The 12,297-nt window shown below is 45.9% G+C and overlaps 1 long non-coding RNA gene across 1 annotated transcript; it reads left to right on the top strand.

Annotated features, from left to right (window-relative positions):
* The first annotated feature begins 5,668 nt into the window (after nucleotides 1–5,668).
* LOC117801429 lies at nucleotides 5,669–10,973 on the top strand. The gene is made up of 4 exons (XR_004623926.1): nucleotides 5,669–5,774; nucleotides 6,909–7,217; nucleotides 10,372–10,516; nucleotides 10,837–10,973. It is a non-coding gene; the product is annotated as an uncharacterized LOC117801429 (long non-coding RNA).
* Nucleotides 10,974–12,297: the final 1,324 nt, after the last annotated feature.

Here is a 12,297-nt window from a genome sequence, read left to right as displayed (position 1 = left end):
AAAGACAGCCATCTAGAAAGCGGTCCCTTGCCAGGCCATGAATCTGGCGGCACTGCGACTATGGACTTCCTAGCCTCCAGAACGGTGAGAGACTCTTGTTTACAAGCAACTAGATAATAAGCATCTTTGTTAAAGCAGTCCGACAGACTAAGACACCCTTCCCCCTTCCTTCCTTCCCTTCCTTCCATTTGTCCCTTCCCTACCCCCCTTTCTTTCCTCCTTCCTTTCTTCTGTAACTCCAAAACATTTTTTTTAAAACCACCTTTAAACCACTTCCAAGTTTGATGTTCGTATTTCTGCTGGGAGACAAGTGGAGTTAACATTATTTCCTTATTACGGACCAGCAGAGTAGGAACAGAGGTTTGATGACTTTTCCAACACTCTAGAGTGAATGAATGAACAAGCCAGGGAAACAGGTGGAGCCTTGAGTTCCAGATGAGCCCTCCCTCTGCAAGGAGTCAGCCCTGCCTCCTGACAGCCCAGCATCAGTGTCTCCATCCCATAACCCTACAAGCACAGACTGACTCCTGCAAGCAGCCGCCCATCTGGGAGCGCGGGGCAAAAATCTATGTTCACCCTCCCTGCTTGAGTCCCTTCCCAATCATCACAGCACTCAGAACTGTGTATTCTATCATTCCGAATATGTAAGAGTAAATGGCTTCTCTGGTCTTAGGGACAAGGAATCGAAGCTCCTCCTTGATCAGACCTCATCACATTATCACCTGCACAAGTGAGCCAAAACTCGGCGGGGCTTTGGAAACAGAGGGCTCCTAGCACTGGCTGCCTGGCTCGTTCCCCTCGGGGCACCCTACTATTTATTTTAACTTACTTCCCCTCAGGCCATTGCTCTGCAGTGTGATTTCTCTTTTCTGGGACCCTGGGACACCTGCCCATAATCCACATTCCCCGCAAAGTGACCGGAGCACGTGCCATCCATGCCTGCCCAATACATATACTTGGACCTCCTTTCCATCTTTCTGTCTGCCCCAGCCTGTGGTCCCCACAGACATACGCAGGAGGCCTAAGACATCTTCAGTGAAGGCACAGCTGTCCTCCTAATTTCAGCATTTATGATGCAGTATGTCCCAGTAACATTACTATTTACAGCCTTAACAAAGACAGTGTTGTTCGACCACCAGGGAGTGGCCTGAGGAGAGGAACAGCAGGCTTTCATGAGTGGACATGGACTTCCCTGTGACACTCAGAACTGAATGACTCTCCCTAAACAAGGGTCACGGTCAGATGGCAGCTCTGAAAGTCACCCGAAGGTCAAGCTCCCTAGGTCAGGGCAGCATCAGGCATCAGTAAAGGACTCCCATAAATAAATGAAAACATTCCCCAGAGGGGAGAAATAATTATTTGCAAACACTGTAGTACGCATTTTGTATACTTTCTTTCATTAAGAAATGTCTCTCCAAAACGTACCAGAAACAAAGGAGAAAATCTCTTCACTTCCTTTCCTAGGATCTGCTTTTCGGAGACATTGAGGCAGAGCAGTGCTGGGAAGAAGCGAAGTCATACAAAGGGGGGGGGGGCAGAGCCGGGGAATCTAGTTAGAGATGCAACCCGTGTCACTGAGTCACGGTCCCCAAGCACAGGCCCCATTTATAACCTGTTCCTTAACTTTGTTTATCCTTGTAGATATCCGCAGAAGCACCTTACTTTCCAGAAGTTGGGGCCCTATAATCATTACTTGTCTTCAGAGCAAACGAGATTACACGCCTTTAATTCTTCTTCCAGAAGGTCGACAACATAATAGGTTGCTCTTCGCTGACCTCTTTCCACGTCCCCAGGCCCTGGGTTGGGGCTGCTGTATTTTCACATGCTCTTCTTGGCCTGGGCACTGTAAACACAACCAACAAAGGTGGGATCTTTGATTCTAAACCTTAATGATGAACAGGAAGGGGATGACAGGGCTTCTCATTTAGGGTTTGTGATTGAGAGCCCTCAGCATTTCCGTAGGAATGAGCACAAGTTCCTGGAAGCAAAAACATACATTCAGGTCCCCACAGCGGCCATAACATAGTTCCAAGGGCTGGGTGGCTGAAACAACACAGATGTATTGTCTCACCCTTCCAGAGGCCAGAAGTCCAAAATCAAGGTGTCAGCAGAGCCAGCTCCTTCTGAGAGCCTCAAGAGAAGGATCCGTTCCAGGCCTCTCTCCTTGGCTTGTGGATGGCCGTCTTCTCCCTGTGTATCTATGTACTTTCCTTCTACTCCTGTCTGTCTCTATGTCCAAATTTCCCCCTTTGAATAAGGGCCCGGCCACCATTGGGTCAGGGCCACCCTAATGATGTGACTTGAACTTGATCACCTCTGTAAGGGCTCGCTCTCCAAAAAAGGTCACGTTCTGAGGTCCTAAGGGTTAAGATGTAATGCATGAATTTTAGGGTACTCAGTTCAACCCAAAACACAGCTCAAATAAGTTGTCCCAAGTTCGAGAGGTTGGGCTTTGGTAAAAAGTGACGAGCAGCAGCAGCACTAGATTTCCTGTCCATGTCGTGTGTAGCACAGGCTTCCCCACCCTGGCCCCAACCCTACACCACGGAAGATCTGCAGAGCTGCCAGCAGATATGCCCTCATTTCGGCAGAAGCTATGCTCCAGGGTGGCCCCCTCAGGACCATCAGGGGCAAGTCTGTGCAACAGGTGCTGGGCTTCAGAAGAGGCTCTCCCATAACAGCCTTGATCATGGGAATGGGAACGTTTTCAAAGTTAAACTCAGATTTCATTCATTCGTTCATTCATTCGACAAAGAATTCCTGAGCATCTGCCGTGCGTAGGCACGGTGCTGCCATCTGGAAGCCCAGCTGGTGACGACCATCTCCAGGAGCTCATAGAGCAGCGTGGAAGTCAGGGACAGCAGGAATCCAACACAGATGCAGTGAGGAGGGGTGGGCTACTTCTGTACGTTCGGCAGGTCCCGGGGAATCTGGAGATTCAAGACTTTCAAGAACATCAGAAAGGTACAGAATTTCAGAAGTCACTCTGCCCTGTCCTTGCATGGACCTCAGAGTGAGTCCTTCCTTAAACCACACCCTGGCCGCCTCCTTCACCTCTTCCTAATCACTGCCCTGCATCCAGGTGCCAGGGTCCCATTCTTTCCCAGCCGGGGCCCTGACCTTAGCAGAGCAGACTGGCCTAGCTTAGAGTTTATTTAAACTTCTTCAGCAAGGACCCCAGGAGATTATGCACGATGGACGATGGCTGTTAGGACGGCGCCTCCAAGCATGGGGACAGGGACAGACAGGTTCAAGTCCCAGGGTGGCCCAGCTTCAAAGGTCGGGGAAACAGACCGACTCTACCCTCTGATGAGACAGTTGCAAAACCACATTACAGTGAACGCGGATACAGGGCAAAGTCAAGGAGTGTAGCCATTTTGCATTCTATCAGTCTGCTAGATGGTGTATCAGTGACCAGTTGTAGGGGGTCCCAAAGAAGAGTGGCCCCCAAGACAGGGAGGGATGTAGGCACCTGATCAGATTCCTAGGGCAGTCAATTCAAGGCAAGAATCAGAAATTCCTAAACAGATCTGATGTCCTCTAGTAGAAATGCAAAGACACGAAGCCCTAACCTTCCGGGACTCACTCTGCCCTCCGAAATGAATTCTCTGTGCCTCACTTAGAGTCAACTTAGAAATGACTCCATGGCTTCTGTCTTCAGAAGGGAGCACATCTGTAAACATACCAAAAGGGGTGGACAATTCATTCAAGCAAAATAGAAGTGAATTGCTATAATCTACCTGGCATCCTCTTGCATGATTTCATCACTTTCTTTGCTTCAAAAGAGAAGCAAAACAAGGAAGTGGTCTGACACGTAAACGGCACTAAAATGCTATTACTCACAGAGAAACACAAAGAAGGAAAGGGGAAAATCCTAAAAATATTGAGGCTGGGTGCCAAATGTAGCATATGTTCTTGGGAATCTGATCATTGCAATGACTCTCCCAGACGGCCCTGGGGTGAGCTCGGCGGGAAGCGGAACGAGGTGATAAGAAGCAGTCCCTGCGAATCCCCACCCTGGGTCTCACCAGTGGAATAACCACGGGTGAGCTCTCACTTTTTTCCTTTGACAATTGGCACTGGATGAAGCAAAGCATAATTTTCTAAATCCCATGCCCAATTTTTACTTTTATTTGCAAAATTCCTTTCTCTGCTCCTTTCCTTTTCTTGATTCTCCTTTTCCTTGCTCTCTCTTTTTTTTTTTTTTCCTTTTCCCTCCTCCATTAGAGAACAGGGATTTTCAAGCTTTGCTTCCTTGTCAAGTCAGAAGGCCAAAGAATAAGAACTGGGGGGCCCTTTGGTTTCTCTCTTTCTATTTCAAGAGATGATGAAGTCAGGTTGCAAGGTAGGGTGGTGCTGTATTATGTAATTGTGGCTCCACGAACAGGAATTTGGAAGGGAAAAAAGGAAGTAATTAGGTCTCTCCCTCCTAAAACGCCTTTAAAATGTGGATTTAAGAAAACATGTACTCCAGAGTCAAACAGAAAGAGCTGGGAGATCTTTTAGATTTCAAAGCACAGTGGGCTTGGACTTCAAAGGGAATTTAGAGAGCCTCCAGCTGTAAACCAGTCTGACCCCCTAAATCAGCCAGATCCCTGCTTGAGCTCCTCCCAGAGACACTGTCCCCAGGAGCCACCGTGCTGAGGACAATTCTTGGGTAGGACTCAATCAGATGCTCTAAGTCGAATTTGCCTTGATGAGCTTTCGTACTCAAAAAGACCAACAAATGGGAGGTGGCCTAGCCTGATGGCAAAGAGCACGGACCCAGACCAGACTTCCCCAGTTCGGTGAATTGCATCCACTCCCCTGCTTCTCCCCCAAAATTCCTAAGTTGGGGGCCTAATCCCCCAACACCTCGGCACGTGACCTTATTCAGAGCTCAGGTCTTTACACAGGTGGTCAAGTCAAAACGAGGTCATTAGGGTGAGCCCTTAACCCAACATGACTGCCGTCCTTACGACAAGGGGAAATGTGGACACAGACACACTGGGGATTTAAACCCTCCACTGTGCAGTACTTTGTCAGGACAGCCATGGCAACGGAGTACGCCCGGTCCCTATGTCTCCGTGTGGCTCTGGGTGCAGCCTCAGGCCCACGTGGATGATACAGCAGGTGTCCCGCTCAGGGGCGTGTTTGGATTAACACGCACAGGGGTCTCAAAGACAAGTGGACACAAAGGAAGGGGTATGTGAGCACTTGTTAATTTTTTTTAAATCAACATCACACAAGTCATTGTAGGAATTATGAGTTAATTCATCTGGCTTTGCAGCTAGTGAGGTATTAAGGGGAAATTTTAAAAATCCTCTAGAAAGTGTAAATGCCATTACTTATTCCAAGCACCGTCGACAAATTGTTATAATTAGAGCTATGCTGTTTTCTTCGTTTTTCTTTCAATAGTGTGATCTGGCAGTGCCTCAGGCCGTTAGGCTTCTAATAAATTATTAATCTGGGAGTTAATAATTCATGTTAATTGGTGCTGTAAGCCACTTTCTCTGGCAAATGCGAGCAAAGGTCATAACTTCTTCATTGCAAAGGTGAAACCTTTTCTAAGTTTCTTTTTCCATGCTCTATCATGGAAATATTAAGATATGGAAGGCAAAATTTAACCAGGGCTGGGAAAGCGAGATAATTCCAAGGGTAGAGGCCGAGACCTGCGGTCACAGTGCATGGGCCAGCACTGCCTCCACAGCCCTGTCAGAGGGAGACGAGGGCTCCAGGGAGCTCAGCGGACCCTGGCCCCACGGGAGCCCCCCATGAGGAAGACAGCGACTCAGGTTTGTGACTGTACTGTACCTTGATGGAGAACAGCTGTGACTGTGACTCATTGTTGCTCAAACTCTTTTTTTTTTTTTCAGACGATAAAACAAGGCATTCGAGTGGCCCCCCAGTGGGATTTTTCGTGAGGAATGTTGATTCTGCTAAGTTACAAGGGACAGATTTAAGCACAGAGGGCAATTCATTCACATGGGGTGACTCCCCCAAACCCCAAGCAAATCCCTGTCACCGTTGACATCTTTGATTTTAATTAACGTATTTCGTTCTATTCCTTTTTCTATCCCCCAGAAAGAATTTGAGGTAATTCTTGGTTGCAGACCACGGAAGACAAGAAACCAAAGGCTTTCTCTTAAAAAATCTGCATTTACTTCTCAAGTCATTGGTTCACCCTTGGGTCTAGGATGCGGCCACTAGCGGCCTACATGTTCTGTTTTTATACATTTTTCAGCCTCGATAATGACTTGAATGTTTCACGTCAGGCCACAGACTGATGCAATGACATAAAATTTTCCCATTTGGAGAATAAAATTGTTCTTAGTAGTGTTTTTTTTTTTCAATGTTCATTAGAAGATAGACATAAACTATGCGAAGGATCATGTCTAAAGACTGAGGATAAAATTTAAGTGCAAACTACTAGTTTGGAGTTTCAGGGCCAGAAGTCAAATCCTCCAGCTTTTTTTTTTTTTTTCTAAAGAAAATTTGAATAGCATATGCTTTTCATTGTGCTCCTTTCCAGTCATTTACATACGGGGGAAACGTATATTTGGCAATAGGTCCTATTTTTAGTTGTCCTTGAAACTTGCCCTTTGAAAATGTTTTCATTTCTGGCACATATGTGTGTTTTAAGCGGAATGAAAACACAAAGCAAAATAGAAAAATATGTACAGAAAGGAATGATTTTTCCAGCCCCGTGTAGCACAATAAGAAAGCAATCATTCAGTTGTGACTTTAAAAATGGACGGGTGCCTGGATTTTCCAAGTATTTCCTTCTAAATGACCGTTTCTCTACAGAACTGAACTAATGTAAAGAGACAGGTTGTTCTAGTGCCAAAACTGAACAAGCAGAAAAGGACACGGGCTGTATTTTCATAGGAGGAACTTGACTAAATAATACCCACTCTGTTTCCCCGCAGCCTCTTGGGTTGATTCAGAAGAAGGTGCCATATGCCCCCTGCGTGTCTCCGCGCGAGTTTTCCTGGCCCGGCTCTTTTTCAGCACCAGCCTTCTATTACTTGCAGTCAGTAACAAAGATTCATCCTTGTGTCCACCAAGCAACAAGGAGAATCTTTGTCACTTAGTGTAATTAATAGCCGCACCTCGCACGGGAAGAAGGGAGAAGGACGCCCTTTGCACAGAGACTTTGGGTGGATTCAGAACAGGCTTCGTGGATCTTTGCTGCCTTTTGATCAACTGAAAGGCCAGAACTCCAGCGGAGGTGGGCGGTAAGCAAAGTGTTTCCTCCGGGGCCGTGTGCGTCCCTAAGTCCAAGCCCTGTAACTGTGGTCCAGGAGAGCTCTCTAACTTAAACTATTGAACCAAATGAGCTTGGAGGTCCTCCGCCATGTATGTCCCACCTGGAGCCCCGCATCCTTCCTGCCGCCATCATATTGTCTACGTGAACCTCCGGACAGGTTCCACAGAGGATAAAAAAATAAAAATAGAAAGGAGAAATTGGGTTGTTTAACTTGCTCCATAACCCTTCAGAGAAGGTGCGTTAGGCCCTGTTTTCAAAAGGAGAGACCTGAGAACTCGGGCTTGGAGACACTGGTACTTGCCCAGCAGACACAGATGGAAACAGCCACATCCAGATTCCAAATCCAGGCTTCTTGGCTCATTTTGCACTGAATCATGGCCCTTTTTCTCACTCTCTGGGCTCCTGCTTCTTTATTATTCTGAGGACCCCACTCTCTCTTCTTCTTCCTCTTCCATAAATATGGCTGGATTTAACTCACTTGTCCCCAGACCTTTAACTTGCTGTCCTGCATACTGGGGCAAACCCCATCTTCTCTCTCACACGTTCCTGGTGACCTTAAATACTCATAGCACCTCACCATCACCCCGCTTTCAATTGCTGCGTCTCCGGGATTTCTTTCCAGAGGCCACTTTGTCACTTCATTTAACAAACATATGCAAATTCTAAGGCCAATGGAGTTTTTTCCTTCTTTTCCTGCCCGAGGAGAAAGTAACACATTTTGCATTTTCTGTCCCTGATCTACGATCTCACCAAGCTTCCACTGTATCCTAAAACAAAACAAAACAAAACAAACAAACAAACAAAATAAACAAAAAACCCCACCTCATGTATTTCTAACTTGGCTCATCCATCAGATATTCAGATGATGGCCCACCAGGTTTCTCACCTCTCACCTCTCACCTCTCAGGAATGTCCAACCCTATTTACAGGGGGTGGTTGGGTCTCTTTTCCTGCTCTGTGCCTCCCTCTATGCAACCAGCATTGACCTGATTCCCTCCCCCTCTTCAGGGCCCAGGACTCCCTGACACTTTCCTTTGAACATGAATGTTATCCATCTCCTTGCTCCCCTGACCTCCCCAAACCACAGCTCTGCTCCAAAACCACCAGCTACCTCCCTTTCCCGACCTTTCCAGAGACCCTCTGCAATCACCCCACAGAGCCAGCTCTGTCCTACTTCACCTAACAACATCTTCGGGCCTCCGGTGTATTGCCAGTCCACATTCATGGTGCTCCTCACCCAATTTAGGAACCTCCCTGACCTACCTGCATTGCAATAGGCTGCAGCAATAACGACTTTTGGTGGCCAGCCTCCATGGGCCAGCTCTGATTTGGGGTATATAGTTTCATGCTGCATGCTAAGAACAGGAGTTCCTGTTAGTCCCAGTGGCACTGTGAGTATAATAAATTATAATGCTACAAGTATGCATTAAATCCTAATTCTCTATGTGTATATTAAATCAAAATCATTCCTTCCAAGCTCACAAGCGCTCCTTGCCCACAAAAGGTGTGATTTTGAGGCCAACAGCCCTCTACGTTTATACAGAACCCTCAGCCCAGCCTGACAAGCACAATCTCAATTCCCACCCCTAGGGTACAACTTTTGGTTGATGTGCTCCTAAGTGAGTAAATGATCCCTTCTCCCACCCCAAACCCCTTTCACACCTTACACCTTTGGTTCTGCCTTATGGAAAAGATCATGAGGTTTCCTGTGACCCCAGCAGGTAAGACAGAGAGTGAGCTTCTGTTGTTACCCTAATATCTTCCACTCACGGAATCTTGAGCTAGAAGGCAAGCTAAAAGGAAGCACTAAGAACTGGAGGATGAGCTGCTCCCAAGTCCATCTGTTTAGCTCGGACCACTCCACAAATTCCAGACTGAATTGACTTTGAGGTGTCTCAGAGGCACTTGCGTGTCCAAGAGGCAAAAGTCACCACCAAGGCCAACTTCCTTGCCCCTTCTGCAGGTGAAATCAGGCAGGGATTTGGGAGTTATCCTGGACTTCTCCTTTTCCACCATCCCCTGCCATCTCCAAGTCAGATCCAAATCCTGCTGAAGAGCTGACCTAAAGCCTCCCTGAATCTGTCCTCTCCCTGAATCTGTCCTCCCCCATCATTCCGTCTCCAGCGCACAACTAGAAATGGTATCACAGTGCCCAGACCACCTTTTAACCTGCACCCAGGAATTGTTTGAAACCTTTCCCCATCTCTCTGTTGTCTACACCATGAACTTGTGAAGACATCTGGGCTAGACAGATGGCTTGGGGGGGCCACTGGACCCAAGCTTTCAGTGTCACCTCTCAGCGGGCTCTCTAGCTCACCATCCACACGAGAGACCCAGCTTTCTGCTCAACTCCATAAATGGAAGGTATTAGAATAACAGCAGAAGCTATTTCGCATCTCTTAGGGTGGCATAGAGGGCTTTCCAAGGTTTGGCCTCTGCAGAATGCTAACTACAACAATAGTGGACGGCTCATAATTTTCCATACCCACCAGCCTTTGTACATGTGCTCCCAGCAGGAAGATCTTCCCCCAGACATTCTCACACCCCTATACAACACCCCTCCCCCATTATTCATGGGAGGAAAACCTATTTACAGGCTTACTTGGCTATTACACCCTGTGAGATCTTTCTGACTGCTTCATCCTGAACCTGAACCCCAAATTCCCTCACAGAATGAAGCACACCGCCTGCACACAATAGTATAATGACTTCCATTGACAACTACTCTACAAATCAGCCTGCTGAGTATTTTAATATAGCGGTTATTGTTCACACCATATTTTACTGGAATTGTGATGTTACATTACCGTTTGATAAGTAGAAATGCAATATGCCTGTATATATTTTAATTTGACTTTCACGAAACTAGAAATACTTGTCCACTTTTACCTAAATAATGTCAGTTTTATAGAGCTAAATATATGGATGCATGTGTAATTTATTCTTGTGTGTTGAACGACCACACAGCTAATATAATTTAACTTTTGTTATGTGCACTACTTGCTACACAAAAATTCTAAAGAGAAAGGTCAAAAACAATAAGCATGATTATCTAAACATCAAACTATATTTCATGAAACTAAGGAAGTTTCACCATTGTAATCAATTTGTGAGTCACACAGGAAAAGGACTTGCTGGACAGAGAGAGGCCCACTGCACCTGCCCTTGAAGGAACTACACCCTCTTCTCCTTCATGGGTTACTTAAATCAAGACATCAAAGTTGCTGTTCTGGAAACGGATGGATATGGCCAGCTATCATATGACAGGTAGACTTTATTTATCTTTATCTTATTCATTGTTCCTCCCACATACACACCGAAAAAATGCCAGGGATCAGTAAACATCACTGGTTGTGTGGTATCTAAGTCTTCACTGTTGACCAAAACCATTTAAAGTTTCATCTTTAATCCCACTTCTATTACCTATTAAGAAAAACTTGGACTGTATTCCAGATCCTTATTCCTTATAGAGTCAGTCTATAAAATAATCAGACTAATTTGTACACGTCACACAGAAAAGACAACTGAACAACTATAGTTACGCCTCACTTGCCTAATTTATTCCGTGTCATGCTTAACTTCCACAGCAAGTAATAGCTGCCACGAGCTGTTGGTTGAGAAGCTGCAGAAAGAGCATATTTCGGGTACTCCCACACCGAACAGCCCGCGAGCCCACGAGATGGAGATGAGACGCCTTATGGTAGCCTGCCTTCCTTTGTGGCCATTATCTGAGGCAAATATTTAAGGTCCCCATTGTCCATGAGATGGGTCCTTCTATGCACACAAAATGGCTGCTCTCAAGGAGTAATTACGAGCTTCCAATCCTTCCTAACAGAAGTGAGTTTATGCACTAAAAGACAGGAATTCATCCACATTCGACCCCAGAGGACTAAATCCTGTAGCTAGAGAATTAGAACACCTCAGCGTTTTTCAGTGAGTCAAAAGATGCCACGCTTTAGCTCCCTCTGTTCCATCCTTGCCTCCTCCCCACCCACTAGCCACTGGTCAATAGTGACTCCTTTCTCACTTAGACTAGAATTTCATTTTCACTCTCTGCTCCCTTAGACTTGAGGTTCCAGAACTTTCCTTCTTTCTCATATTATTCTCATCTTGATCCAAAATTCAAATACCGGTTTCCCTGGTGTTTTTCTTTTTCATTATTTTCAGAAACACAGTTTCTGCCAGAGTACTCAACCAACCATCCACTCCACTCGATCTGAAAAGGGAGCCAAGCAGCTCGCTCTCCACATGGCCTTCTGTTTGTTTTGGTCCTCTGGTAGTGCGACTCTTGTATAAATAATTACCTGATAATGACTTCCAGGAACATTTAGCTTTGAAAGATTGCAAAGGAAACCCCCTCTTTGCCCTCCGCCGTCTCCCATCTATCCATTAGCCCTCCTTTCCAAAGCCCAGCACTTCCCTTGCCTCCTCCACTATTTCTCTCCTACCCCTGGATTCGACGAGGCCAATTCACCACATACTAGCTTCTGAAGAATGGGACAGCAAATAACTGCAGCTCTACCCTCTACCCTTCCCCCACCACACACACACACACACACACACACACCTTTCTTTTCAGGGAACCCATAAAGACATGCAGGAAGCTGACTCTAAAAGCCACTGGTCCTGCCTACAGAGGTCCATTATAAGAGCAGAAGAAATGGCCAAAGAGGTAATCACCCAAACTAATTACAAGTTGGACTTCATATCTGAAGGCTATTTCTCATTTCTGTGTTCAAGTCATTGGAAGAGGTTTTATGGGTTGGTTCATTCCCCCCCAGTAATGTGTTCACTGTCCCAGAAATTTGAGAGGCACTTAAAAATATTAATAGAACTTTTCTTCTATAAAAATATGTGGCATTTGTCTGAGCAAACTTGAACCTGAAAAAGTATATTCAATTTGAATTCCAAAAAGATGCATTTCCCATCTATTTACTGAGAGATTTCCCTGGAATTCCATTTTGTTGATGTCCATACATTTATCAAATTAAACTTGAGGAAGGCAGAGAGTGCTTATCCTTGAGAAGTTTATGGGAACAGAAGCCCCA

Source organism: Ailuropoda melanoleuca, chromosome 1 (assembly GCF_002007445.2).
Source record: "Ailuropoda melanoleuca isolate Jingjing chromosome 1, ASM200744v2, whole genome shotgun sequence".
NCBI lineage: Eukaryota > Metazoa > Chordata > Mammalia > Carnivora > Ursidae > Ailuropoda > Ailuropoda melanoleuca.
Note: the sequence above shows the minus strand (reverse complement) of the source record. Positions and strands in the feature narration are given on the sequence as shown.